Below are 14,194 nucleotides of genomic sequence, written 5' to 3'. Positions count from 1 at the left end.
TCTTGTAATATGAATAACTGGAGAATGGCGAAGGAGCAGAGCAAGCAGGAACACAACGCCTCTCCACCAGCCAGAGAACCCTGACATGGGATAGAGACTCAGAGTTAGTGATGGGGCTGTAAGCCAAAGAGCAGCTCCAAACTCCCTCCAAGGTGGAGGGCATTTAGATTCACAACCCTCTGTACCCGAAGTGAAGGACCCAGCTAAACCTGCTGGGATTTGCTCCTTTAGCATAGGCAGCATTTCCCATACCTTCCTGCTCCGGATCTGATTCAGCATCTCTGGGGCTTGGAAATGCGAGATAACCTTAGGTTCACGTGGGACAGACACTAGTAGTCATATTATTTGTATTACAGGAGTGGCGTAGCACGTAAAGACCCCACCTGAGAACAGGGCCCCAGTGTGCTAGGCACTGCACAAATGCATAGTAAGAAGCAGTCCCTGTCCCACAGCTTAGAATCAAAGTAGACACAGGCTGGGAGAAAAGAAGGGTAATTCTCCCCATTCTGCAAATGGGGAACTGAAGCAAAGGCTAACTGGTCACACAGGCAGAGCCAGGAAGTGACCACAGATTTCCTGAGACCTAGCCTGGTGCCTTAAGCGTAGATCAAGGCGAAGCCCTGTGGGAAAAGCCACAGGACAGGGACAGCACCTTGAGAGGGGGATCTGACTTGTACAGAGCAGTCTGCTACAGCCAGAGCAGCTAGGGTGACCAGACAACAAATGTGAAAAATCGGGACACGGCGTGGGGGATAATAGGAGCCTATATAAGAAAAAGATGCAAAAATTGGGATTGTCCCTATAAAATCGGGACATCTGAACACCCTAGGAGCAGCTCACAGACCTCCTGCCGGAATGTCCCCTCAAGCAAGGAAATAAACAAATAAATAGCAGGAGCTTTCAAGGAAGAGATGTATCCAGGCCCGTAGTTTAACGTGAGTGTGGTTTAGCAGGGCAAGCACTCAGTGCCCAGGTGGCCTTTGCTTACATACTCCCTGCATTTCATCTGCAACCGAGAGTGGGATGCATGTATTGGTAGGGTGACCAGATGTCCCGTTTTTAAAGGGATAGTCCCGTTTTCGGGGACTTTTTCTTATATAGACACCTATTACCCCCCACCCCTGGTCCTGTTTTTTCACAGTTGCTATCTGGTCACCCTATGTATTGGTAACACATGGAAAAGTTGCACCTCTGGCTCAAAAAGAGGTGTACTGTGAGGGTGGGGTGGGAGGGAGAGAGACAGAGGGAGTCGGGGAGGGGGGCAGGAAGGTGAGAGGAAATGAAGGCCTGATCCAAAACCCATGGAAGGCAAAAGAAAAATTTCCATTGATGGGCTTTGGGTCAGGCCCTGAATGGGGAGAGCAAAGAGAGGGAGTCTAAGGAACATCCAGTGTAAGGAATGATTTGAACTACATGAAGGGGGCCCCGGACAATAACAACAACATCTGGAGGACTTGGGGGTGGAGCTGGTCAAAAATTCTCCATCCGAATACTGAACAGAAAACGGCCTTTGCAACAAAAAGGAGAATTTCACCCTAAAAATTGTCCATTCTTGGGTTTTCACTGACATTTTTCAAGTCTTTCAGTTTTTTTAAAAAACAAAAACCCAAATATAGAAACATTTCCGCTTCTGGCAACCAAAATTTTAAACAAAGAATACAAATCAGTTTTCAATGAAAACACCAAAATGTGAGAGAAAAATGTCAGTGGAGAGGAAAGAATTTTCCTTTCGGTCCAGACTTTTGGCAGCAAAAAAGAAATTCCGAGCAGCTCTCCTCCCAACAAATTGTACACTCCTGACCACCCCTCGGGGCCAGCTACACCCCAGAACGTCTCAGTGGTAAGCCCCTGTTCAAAACTGGATCAGAGATGGGCCTGCCTGCAGCTGGTTGTTGCCAACGGGCTTCGCTACACAGAGCTATTTCTCTGAGATGAGCACCGTTACACTGAAAACGCATAGGGTGGCTGTTGGTACGTACAATAGAACTTAGATTTTGCAAACCCCAATGACCAGTTGTACAAACCATTTTTCCCCAGTTGGTGTGTGGGGCCCATGTTACTGGACAGTGCTCTGGCTTCAATTATTCTGACTGTGTCCACTGATCAATGAATGCATGATTGTAGATTTCTAACGGCCCTGCCCAGCACAATCCCTCTCCAACAGTGAAACTAACAGGATCTGCAACAGGGCCACCTGCCTCATGTCAGTTTCTATCAGAGCTATTTAAACAGCACTGATCACTGCAGCTATCTAGGTGCTAATTGCCACTCTGGCAACATCTCTCTGTGGACTGCAGGAAACCTTCTGAATCGATGAATTACGACAACATTTCAGAGGCTCACGTGAGTGTGGAATAGATCCAGCCTTAGCAGCCATCCCCTGACCCACCTGTGTCCCTGACACCTTTTCCCTCTGCCCTACATACTCTGGCCTACTTTTCAAAAGTGACCAGGGATTTTCAGGACCCCACTTGTGACACCTTATAACAGACCTGATTTGCAGAGGGCAGGTGCTCAGCACCTTGAAAATCAGGCTCCTTTAAATGGTCTCAGGTGGAGCACCCAAAATCACTAGCTGCCCTTTGGAAATCTTGGCCCATGGCTTTAGACTCCCTGCCATGAGCCGGAGGCCTTTGTGTGCTATCCGGCAAGGTGTAGAGCTCCCTCTGAAGCCACGAGGCATTGTGAGTGCTGACATCGAGCAGGATCAGACCTTTCCGTTGGGAACTGTGCTATGCTAAAGCAATCCAGATATTCTCCTGCATTGCGCTATATATGCACACTGACGGGAAGGTGCCCGGGGAATAGAGAGCAGTTTGCCTCCAATCTGGAGCATTATGTGTTTCTTCCTCTTTAAGGCACGATGTTTCCTATTAATAGCGGTGCTGAGTCCAATTCAGTCCGAGGCCCTCTGGATCAGGCAGGCAGGATGTGGAGCTGCTGATGACACAGGCTCTTCCATCATTTCTCTACGCATTTCCACCCTCGGGAGGAAATCCTGCTGCGGGAAGGTGGGTAGCTGGTGAGGACAGGACGGGAAACCCCTGAGCGATGGATAGACAGAGATGGGAGGCTTCCAGCACATCTGGATTGGACTCTGCATCGCCCAGTGGCCTTGCAACTGAGCAGCTCCCTGTGATCAAAGCCAAACAAGCCTGAAAGCAGAGTGAGGGGCAATTGTGACTAGGCAGGTGGAGCAGGGTTTATATTTATATATAGCCCCACGTTCGGTCCAAGTCTCCCACCTCCTGCTGTGGTGAGGGTCCATCATATGGTTTAGGTCAGTCACTCAGGGGAGACCCTACTAAGTTCTAACTACGAGGTCTCTCAATTTTGTAGCACAGATGGGGGCTTATGCCACCTACCACTGTAACTAATAGAAGACACAACTTCCGGGCCCCATCGCTGGAAGGCTTTCAGTCAAGACAAGACTCCTTTCTCAAAAATCATGCTCTAGCTCAATCACAAGGTATGGGCTGGATGTGGGAGTCACTGCAGGAGGTTCTCTGGTCTGGGTTATGCGGGAAGTCAGACTAGATTATCAGAAAGATCCCTTCTGGCCTTCAAACCTATAACTCTAGACAGAGGGCCATCTCACCTACTGTTCGGTGGGCTGGGGGGCTTCTTGGGAATGTTGGATGTTCTGCCCACCCACTCAGCTCCGGTAAGGTCAGTTCTGCGCTGCACTGGTGCAGAATGCTGCACAGACAGGTGCAAGGTGCAATGTGCTGAGCAGGATGGGAAGCACGGGGGAACCTAATCTTGCATTAGGGAGATGCTGCTGCATAGCGATCAGGTTACTGCAGCCTAGGAGAGAGTGCCGAGGAGGGGACCATTTGCCAAGCCCCTCATTAGTACGATGGGGATCAGGCGAAGCCCATTTCCCTCTGAACCTCCCTTCCCCCCAGTTTGACTCTGCACCCTTGCAAGGAAGGGAGCAAGTGCAAAAGAGGAGCCGTGACTTCACCTTAACTTACATAGCCTCCATTTACACTGGGGTACATCAGCCCCAGGAGCCTGGTGGCACATCGTGCAAACGTGACACGTCAAGACCTCAAAGGTGTCCAATCTGTCATGGGGCAGGCCTGGCTAGAATCAGCAGAAACGGGGCCTTCTCCCCCTTTCCACATTTTCTATACATTGGCGGTCTCTCATCTCTGTCCTCAAGTGCGCTGGTGCTGCAATGACACTTGGTGTCTGAAAGCCCACGATAAGCCAGAACCTTCTGCAACGCACCCACTTCCATTTCCTGTGCAAGGGTTTCGGTTTGGTTTGTAGCTCCACGGCATATGTCAATTCATACAGCTGGGGAAGGCCCCTTCCCTCGACCGTGGCCTCAGGCAAAGGGCACATCCAGGGGGCAGAGGCTCAAAAGAGCTCTGGGCCAGATTCTCAAGTGATCAGCACTCAAAATCAGATTGGGATTTTCAAGACAGCTCAGCTGCGATTGTGATGTGTATGGACAGATTGTCAGAGGAGCTCAGCACGTTGGTTGCTGGGTTCTGATACATCAATAGTCACCCTTACCCCTAATTACTCTTAATAAATCAGATCTACGTGTGGCTGTCTGCACACATACACATACCCCAATGGTATTTCCACTCTCTGCAGCCCTCAGCAGTCTTGTATCCCTTCTCAGAGCCCCTCTGGATTTTGATAGAGCCGAGTCCTTGAATGTTCAGGAGGTGCTTAGGACAGAAAGGCTATTAGCCATTGAACTGTAAACAGCTCCCAAGCAGTTGCATTAGCTATCTGGGCTACACCCCCCTCCAGAAGCATGTTTACATAGCTGATCCAGCACCACACGGTAACAGGTGCCGATTAAGAACAGGCATCCAGGAAGAGCCAGAAGAGCTCACCTGACACAAGCAGCAGCTGCAAACTGGGTGCACCTTGCAGGCCTGTTCCCTCCCCTACAAGGGGTTTGAAACCTTGGCAGCTCTGAGCAAGACAGGACTGACTCATGCCTGGACTCTGGTGCACTTGCAGTTACTGACTCTGCCAGTACTAGGCCCTGGGGACAGCGTTTACTGTCTGCTGCTGGGAATGAGGCTACTCAGACTCGGTGCTGTAGGATAGATAGAACCTGCAGCCCACAAGGTGAAGGCTGGTGCTTTATGCTTCTCAGGCCTGCTCCTCCCTCTCCCTGAGCACAAATGAGAGTGAATTCTCTCCTCTTTATAAACATAATCTCTATCTCCCTGGCTCCCCTCTGGAGCTCGCTGTGCCTCCTTGCCTTTGGATGTCTGATCCTTTCCTACACACTTCTAGCAAGGACGATGTATCCTGTGAAGGAGCTTGCATTGGAAGTCACTATCTGGTGGATCCTCCTGGATCACCCCTGTAAGGTGAATCTACAGCTGCAGTCCTTATGCAGGTGGAGTTCTTTCTCCCCAAATAAAGCATCCCACAACCCTTGAAGAAAAAGGTACTTGCAAAATCTCGCCCCACCCCCCAGTAACACAAGCCCATTGCCAATGAAATGATTGTTTTATCCTCTCTGCCTGGGTTATAGAGTCACCTCACAGAGCAGCCTGCGGCATCCCACAGAGGAACTACCGCTGGGCAGCACTGAAAGTGATGTAGGAGTTGGCCAGTACTCCTTCCTTCCCTCTCTGCCCCCCCCCCCGCCCCTCTCCAAGTTTCTGCAAATACCATCGCCCCTCTGCAGCCCTGGGGAAAGGCCTGTGCAGTTAGCACGGTGCCAGGGTAAGGGCCTGGGAAAGGGAATTTTGAAGCTGGGTGGCACAGCTAGACCCAGACAGATCTAGTCATGGCAAGAGTGTGAGAAAAATCAGCTGAAGCCAAGTTTAAACCACAGTTACAGAGACAGTCCCTTCAGCTGTTCTCCAATCTCCATTTCCTGCTTGTACAGCGCTAGTCAACCTCTCCCTGGCACGTTCATTCTTGCAGCAGAAATCAGCTGGAGAATGCTCAACAATTAAACCATTCATGATTCTCTTGGGTTTGATGGTGGCTGCAGTGGCAAGGACCCTGCACAATCCCCACGTGCCTTCAGACATCCCAGGCCTAAGTCAGACCGAGCAACCTGGCCAAGGGCTGGACACACATTGTTATGCATCAGCAATGCTGCGCCAAGTGCAGACCAAACGGAGCTGCTAGAAACCAATCAGGGGGTCGCTCTCCTTTCATTTACACCAGTGACTCCATGGCTTTGATGCAGCTATACCCGATTGACATCAAGGGTAAATAAGAGGAAAATCCGCCTTCCGGTCTGTAAGTGGGACCATCTCCTAACACTTTCAGGCCCACTCTGTGTATAACAGTGAGGATTTTCATCTCAGTTTCAAACTGGTTACTCCTGATCAAGACTGGTGTAAGTGAGAGGAGAGCAGGCCTAGAGGGACTCTGTATTATGTGTGCACACACAGGGCCAGATGCACTGATGCTGACATAGGTAAATTACAGGGGGCTTCATCCCAAAGGAGGGCAGGACCCTACTACCCCCAGCCTCTGGGCTTCTGCCAGGGAGATCCTTAGCTCACAGCTGGTGCCCCATAGAACCCTGCCTATCCCACCAGGGGAGGCTGCTGAGATGGTACATTGCATTAGCATACTCCATGCTCCCCGTAAGGAGGGTGAGGCTGCCTGGCTATCTACTGTTACAGCCCCCACCCCCACCCCTACCCCTACCTGCTGCCCCAGGAACTCTGCACAACGCCCTGGGAGTATCTGGCCCACTACATGTATGGAGCTGATGGGAGCACACCTTACAGTGACACACACACACACAAATGTATCCATTACCGGTATTCAGATTATACACACAAACTTGATCTATTTATCTATAAACATATGACGGGGGGGGGGGGGGTCTGTTCTACTGGCTGCCCACAGAAGTACAAGGCCAAAGGCAGACACTTTTAGGACCCAGAAGCTCTGCTGATGTTCTCCCTGATCCCACTTTGCCTTTTGTTTAACATTATCCATTCACAGTAAGGTGGCTAATGAGTGTTCATCTGCCCTGTTGTTATATTGGTGGGGCTAGAAAGCCTGGTTTGCCAATCACGTTTTTTCTCTCTTGAATAGCTACACTGCGGTTGATATTAAAAAGCAAGGTTGTATTTATCGGATCACACTGATATCAGCTTGCTATAGCATAGCTCCTGCAAACAGTTAAGCGCATGCTTACCTTTCTGCACATGAATAGCCCCATTAAACCCTGGTGCTTACCATTAAGCATATACATAAGAATTTGCAAGAGCAGGGCCTAGGATATTCCTTTCCAAAAGCAGGAAAACATCACAGTTTACTGTGACATGATCAATAAAATGACAAGTGCCTTCTTTTTAAAAATGCAATATCTAACACACACATACACACATTCCTTCCCCAGGCTAAGAACAGGAGCCCTGTCGAGCAGCACAAGGAATCTGATCTATGCCCCTTGTGAGTTAGGAGAAACACATATATACACCCTGCTCCAACCCAGCAGAAATCTGGAGCAGCAGGGGGAGATTGACATCATGGAATAGAACAGAAAATCTAGAGCTTGATCTCTCTACCACTAAGATCTTTGCTGACAGGCAACTTTATAATTTGATGCAGATTGCTGTATTGTCTGGCTAATAAAAATAATGCAACTTTTTCAGGCTGACTGTACACTTAATGGTCAAGTTCCAACATTTTGTTTTCATTCGATTCGATTATTTAGTGCACTATCCAGCTCTCCCAAAATCCTGTTTTATTTTGCTATTATTTTTAGGGTTTACAGTTTGGGGAGGAGAGGGGGGAGAGGCTGGGCTTGATTTTTTTGGACTGCACACAGGAAATGAATCACAATAACTCTGTATATGATCCAATTTAGCACCAAAACTTTCTCTTAATAGGGCAGGTATGATTTTTTTTACGAGGAAAAAAGCAAGAGTGTCTCTTTCATTATGGATTTTGCTATGCTGATTATCATTTTAACCAGGCTTACAGTAGGATCCATATACATTACAGATAAAGCAGTCTATACATACAATGCATAAATAAGTTCCTTATGTCTCCCTTAAATGTAATATACAAACAGTCTTGTCACGCAACAGGGGACCAGAATGAAAATAAACACAGAAACGAGTGTCGTTAACCAATGGGAGACTTCAAGAAGGAATGGAACTCTACAAGTTCCCTACTGGGGGCCGAATTCCCCTGGTGTTTGCACATCACCTTTTAAAAAATATAATCACATACAGGAACAGATCCCAAATCCTAAACCTCTTTCAAGGCCGCCATGCACTTTCCCACTCCTTGGAGGCTTGTTTTATTGCTTGCAAATAGGAAAAAGAAAAATCTTAACAAAGGGGGAAACATTTTCTCAATCCTGCCAACTGGAAAAGTCACAGCAGAGGGGAAGATACCAGGATCCGCTCTGCTTTGTTGTGAAATGTATTTATTTTTTGTGGCCCGGTCTCCCTTCTTTCTGCTGGGAGCAGAAAGAGCCTTGGAAGGAGGCTGGAATGCAAAACAAATGTCTCCAAGGAGATCCTGGCCATTTAGTCACATGTTAAATCCACTGAAAGACCCGCTCCCCGCTACTCCAAAAGGGGAAGGGTGGGGGGGAGATTAAAATAAAAACCGGTTTCACTTATTTGAAATAACCATCTCAGAACGCCCTGCAGCTAGGAAAGGAGGTTAAAATAAACCAGGGATTTGCCTTGCACCCCCACAAACATTCCCCTGCAGTTGGGATCAGTCAACAGCCCCCCTCCTCCAGCAACCTGCTACCGACTTCTGGCTTTTGCTGCTACATTATATCTAGGGCTGGGACTGCAGTGGAAGAACCTTTTCCTTCTCCCTGTATTGTTGCACCTTCAATGTTTCCATTTTTTCAAACGGGAAATTCCTTCCCCATGTTAATCCCAGGCTCTGCCTAATCAATGTCAAACAGCTCCGACTCAATTTCACGTCCCCCCTCCAGCCCAGTTCCACTCCCGAGAGCAGCCGCTGGTCAGTTTCTTACCTGATGTTCGCACTGCGATTTCCTGGGCTGTGAAAATAGTGCACGTGTATTATTTTGTGTGCTCCCTCTTACTCTTCCTCCCTCTGAGTCTTTCACACACACACACACACACACCCCTCTTCCTCCTGTGGATGGTTCTTCCAAAAATCCTCAGTGTGATCTTGTCCAGAATAGATGCTTGTGCATCTGTGGGACAGACAAAATCAAAGGAGTAAATGCAGAAAAGCGTCCCTCCTCGGATGGTAGATGGCAGGAAGGGGTGAAGCCATCAGACTGCAAAATCCCCACAGAGCAAAGCGAACTAGGCACAGAAAGAGAGAGAGAAAGCGATGCAGCCAGGGGAAGACAATAGAGAAGAGGAGAAGAAAAGGGATGTGCCATCTCCTGGAGACCTCAAGCATTGCACCCCTGAAAGCTTGCTTTGAAAGAGCCAGCCACAAGCACACTGATTGCTCTCTGAAGCAACCAAAGGCAAATCAGCTCCCTAAACCCAGTGCCTCCCTTCCTCTTTCCCACCCCCTTCTCCATGGGTAATAGGGGTCTTAGATTCGTCAACCCCAGAGTTAAAAAATCATGAATCTGGTCTCAAAAATTATGAGAATAGTTTGCAAATCTTTTTTCTTTTTTTTAAGTTTTGGGTTCATTTTATTTGTTTCTGAGCCCTCAGAGTGCACTTGGGTCATATCCATTAAACTTAAATTTTTTTTAAATAAAAGCTGAGATTCTCACCTATTCACATGAATCCAGGAACTAGGGCTTTAAGAAAAACACCAAATATTGTGAGACTCATGACAAAATAGTGAGAGTTGGCAACGCTGTGGAGTGTACTTTCTATTGCATTCTGTACAGGTTCTTATATTGCCCACATCACAGTAGTATCTGAGCACCTTCCATTATGTGACATGACTAAGAGCTCTCAGTTTGTCCTGTATTTCAGCAGTAACCATGCACAGGATCCTGCCTTGTGACACAAATCTGTGCTTTTAGTGGGGTGCATGATTTTGCAACATGAATAACACATTGTGGGTTGCTGTCTCTCAGGAACAAACTATGTCCCTATATTTAACTTTCACTTGTCCTTTGTTTCACTGACACACAGGTGACCATCCCAGAGGTACGATGGAAGTTCTGTCTTTTCCCCTGAGGCTTGGAGAATTACAACATTTTTAGAGTCCAAACTACCATGCTAATTTTCAAAGTGCTCCCCACTGATGAGGTGTTAGAGACTACAATAAATATCTGTAATTTCATATAATAAAAGTATTGTCCAGTTCTAGCTGAATGGTACCCATGGGGCAAAACTGCCAACCTCAGTCTCAGCAGCAAGGCCAAGAACATGGAGACCCAACTTTGCCATTCAGAGCTAGAGAGGGTCCCCAGGTTTGGGGAGCCTAGAAGCACATGACAGAGAAGTGTGGAGGACACCTGCCTCGAAGCTGCTTATGCCGGACATGCTGTGTGTATTACTAAGAGATGGGCCTTACTCCAGGGCTGTCAATCTGGGACCTTTCACCAGAAATTAATTTTAAAAATATATATTTCAAACATCAGGAATTAAACTCACCCTATGAGATCATAACAAATTGGACATTTATTCCACTGAGCTCACCACCAGGCCAGCTGAGGTTACTGTCACAAGCCCCTTTAATTTATGGGCTGGTTGGGGTCAGCACATCACCATCTGGTTATTCCAAGCGCCCTGCTCCTCCTCCAGTCTCCCAAGACACCTTCCCACACTCAGCTCATCATCTGTGCTGCCTCTGTACCGCCGTGTGTTTGATTTTGTCCCCCCCTCCTGAGTTGCAATGGCCTGATTTTCAAAGGCACCGGCAGCTCTCATTGACTGCAGTGGAGTTTGTGGTGGCTCAGTACTTTTAAAACTTGGGCCACTCTCCTAGTTAGACTATAAAATTGTTGGAACCTTGGCTCAGATTTTCAAAAATGCTCAGCACCCAAAAGTGGGACCAGATTCTCCAAAGACCACAGCTCCCAGTTGGGCATCTAAATGGGAGATTCTGAGAAGGGCACAGTACCCTGAGTTGTTGTTCTGAGTGGGAGCTGCTGAGCCCTTTTGGAAATCTGTTCACTAGATTTAGATTCCTAACTGGGAGCTGAGCACTTTTGCAAATCTGTCGCCTTGTCTTTTTAAGCACTTGGTCAAACACCATGTTAACCCTACAGCACTTTGGGGATTAACAATAATGACGGATTCTTCGACATAGGAAAGAATCTTTCATGAACTAACCAGCCCTGCAGCAGAGTTTTGCCTCACAAAGGCCAGTTACAGACAGTTCTAAAAGGTTTGGGAGAAAACCAAATCATAGAAGCCCATAGTGAATGTCATAATTTTATACCCCGGACCTTGCACCCAACATTAAGGTTTGCACATCAAGTTGTTGCCTTAGTGACTTTTTCAATAAAAGGTGTTTTCTTCCATGCAGCTAATAATCCAAAAAATTTGCTGGTAAAATCTGCCCCCCAATGGAGAAAGATAACAATTGCATTGGAGGAAAGAAATGCAAATGTTGGAAGAGTAGCACTTACTCGACTTGACTTTAGCCCTTTAGCCTTTTAGCTTGACTTTAACCCTCCCACTACACCACACTGAAGCTGATTAGTTATAGCATGGTGCTGTTAAAGCTCCCTAGGTCAGTATTCTTATTGCTGAGGCCAGAGATGCTAGAGACATCAGACCCATTAGAAATGGTCTAGTTACTCATCCTTTCCCCAGGATGGGATGGTTTTCTGCAGTTTATTTCCTAGCACTTTATCCAGAATAATTTGAAATATCCCAAATGATGTGGCTTCCACTCCTACCCTCGGGGAAATGATGCCTCTGTGTAACAGATCTCTTCTTTCACATATTCAGTCTAATTTTTCCTTTGCTTGATTCCATTCCTTCTGCCAGGCTCCCTGTGATAGCCCTATTTGGCCTGGAGGAGGCCAGCCAAAAACAAAGGAGAATTATTCCAGCTAATGTTCCTGTCGTCCACATACCATGTCCCCTTTTGTTAATTTCCTGATGCACAGCTCACTACCCACCCCAGTCCTGGATTCCTGATCCTGGGAGTTTTGGAGAGGAAAAGTGCTGTATACATATAAAGCATCAGTATAACTACAATGATACTAAACATCCATGACTCACTTGATTGGATTCCAGGCAAAGGCATCTCACTGTGTTCCCTTGCACCTCACAGTAACCCTGTCCAACCCTCCTAATCTGAGCCCTCCAAACCCAAGGGCATTCCAGCTGGCCAGCTCTCCCCTGCCTTTACTGATGCTTCATGATTTAATCACACGAAAAATAAACTCCTCTTCCCTAGCTGCCAGGCCCCATCCTTTCTCCTTAAATAGAACCAATTGCTGGATTAAGAGACAGATCTGAATAATCATCAGCTGTATATTGATGCTTTACAATTATATAGCACTTCTCATCCCCAAGGCTCCCAGGATCAGGCACCAAGGACTGGGGTGGGTGGGGAGCAGTGCATCAGGATATTAACAAAAGGGGACAGGTTATAGAGATGACAAGAATGGCCAGCTATAAAAGTTAAAGCAGACAAAGACTTCTTAGAGAGATTAAAAAAACTCACGTTTCAGGGTTTAAACCAATCTTCATAAGGGATTAGGGAGATCTTTTCCTGGGATTATCCTGCATCTGCCACTGCAGGGTTTCTTACACCTTCTTCTAGAGCAGTTGGTGCTGGCTACTGTTGGAGATGGGATCCTGGGCTAGACAGCCCCTGGACTGAGCTGAGATGGTCATTCCTAGGTGCAAAAAGAAAAGGCGGACTTGTGGCACCTTAGAGACTAACCAATTTATTTGAGCATAAGCTTTTGTGAGCTACAGCTCACTTCATCGGATGCATTCCGATGAACTAACCATGCATCCGATGAAGTGAGCTGTAGCTCACGAAAGCTTATGCTCCAATAAATTGGTTAGTCTCTAAGGTGCCACAAGTCCTCCTTTTCTTTTTGCGAATACAGACTAACAGGGCTGCGATGCTGAAATCTGATTCCGAGGTGCCTAGACCCACTTATTTTCAGTGGGCATGAAAATGCAGAAGAGGCTAGAATTGCCATACGAATATTAATTCATTGTGAGCACCAATTTTCACAGTCCCCGCACTGTGCAACTTTAGATCCCCATCCTGCCAGGCCCAGCCAGAGTCTTACTTCTTTCCAAAGGGGGGCAAACCGGGTGGGTGCAAGGATCCCTCCAAACAAGGCATTGCAGGCTCAGGGCCCCCAGCCCTCTCCCTGGCCAGCCTAGCCATTAAGCAGTGCTCCGGGGTGGAATCCCTGGAGCGGCTGGGGCCAAGGCAGAGCTGCGTTTGCCAAGTACCATGTATACGGCAGAAAAAGCCTTCCCTACAAGAGCGCCCGGATAGCTCAGTCGGCAGAGCATCAGACTTTTAATCTGAGGGTCCAGGGTTCAAGTCCCTGTTCGGGCGCAGAAGCTTTTTCGGGGGGGGGGGGCGTGGAAGCTCCTTGGGGGGGGCGGACTCCAAGTGCTGCGTTTTTAAAAGCCCCCCCAAGTCTTTTTACCGAGCGCGCGCCTGCGTCACCCCCCTGCGCGAGCCCGGCGCTGCTCCTCCCGCCCCCCCCCGCGGGGAGTCGAGCCGGGCCCAGGGGAGCGGGGGGGAGGCTTTGCAGCGGCTGCTGCGGGGGGAACAACCTAGGCGGAGGCGGAACAGGGGGAAAAGAGACTGAAAAATGAAGGAAGAATAATAAAAAAAAAGAGTTGGGAGCATTCGCCCGAACAGGGACTTGAACCCTGGACCCTCAGATTAAAAGTCTGATGCTCTGCCGACTGAGCTATCCGGGCTCCTGGCGTCAGCCGGCCACTGGGAGAGCTAAGAGCGCTGAGCCGCAGGCGGGGCGGAGCCAGGAAGCGGCGGCTCCTCTCGCCGGGCGCAGCCCGTGGCAGGGGCTGGCCCGGCGCTGCGCCCGGCGGCGGAGAAAGCGGGGCGGGGCAGAACTGGCCCTGGCAGAGCCGGTGCCGGAGGGCGAGCCCTTGCGCCGGGAGGGGCCCCGCTGCATCACGGGACATGCTGTGAGCCCCCAGGCCTCTCTGTGTGGCGGGCGTGTGGTCAGGGCTGATCGCTCATCGTCCGAACAGACTTTAAAGGGTTTGGTGCAGACAGGACAAGTTTGGTGTCCACACACGGTGTGCTGGCACATTTTGGGACATTGCATTGCCCAGTGACCGTGTGGGGCACAGATCAC

General features: G+C 48.6%; 1 protein-coding gene and 2 non-coding genes across 4 annotated transcripts in view; 1 reads left to right on the top strand and 2 right to left on the bottom strand.

The window, feature by feature from the left end:
- The window catches only part of PIK3C2B (phosphatidylinositol-4-phosphate 3-kinase catalytic subunit type 2 beta), a 78,440-nt gene extending 65,694 nt beyond the window's left edge, over nt 1-12,746 (bottom strand). The window contains exons 1-2 of one of the 2 annotated variants that reach the window (XM_073319542.2): nt 12,559-12,746; nt 8,966-9,151 (exon numbers count right to left, since the gene is read on the bottom strand). The gene's annotated coding sequence lies outside the window, so the exon portion shown is untranslated. Of the gene's footprint in view, nt 1-8,965; nt 9,299-12,558 lie in introns of those variants that run through there. The other variant, XM_073319541.2, reaches the window with a different exon arrangement.
- Nucleotides 12,747-13,346: 600 nt separating this feature from the next.
- On the top strand, nt 13,347-13,419 carry TRNAK-UUU (transfer RNA lysine (anticodon UUU)). Its single transcript has one exon. It is a non-coding gene; the product is annotated as a tRNA-Lys (tRNA).
- A 301-nt stretch (nt 13,420-13,720) lies between these two features.
- TRNAK-UUU (transfer RNA lysine (anticodon UUU)) lies at nt 13,721-13,793 on the bottom strand. Its single transcript has one exon. It is a non-coding gene; the product is annotated as a tRNA-Lys (tRNA).
- Between the last annotated feature and the right edge of the window lie 401 nt (nt 13,794-14,194).

This window comes from Lepidochelys kempii, chromosome 21, assembly GCF_965140285.1.
Source record: "Lepidochelys kempii isolate rLepKem1 chromosome 21, rLepKem1.hap1, whole genome shotgun sequence".
NCBI lineage: Eukaryota > Metazoa > Chordata > Testudines > Cheloniidae > Lepidochelys > Lepidochelys kempii.
Note: the sequence above shows the minus strand (reverse complement) of the source record. Positions and strands in the feature narration are given on the sequence as shown.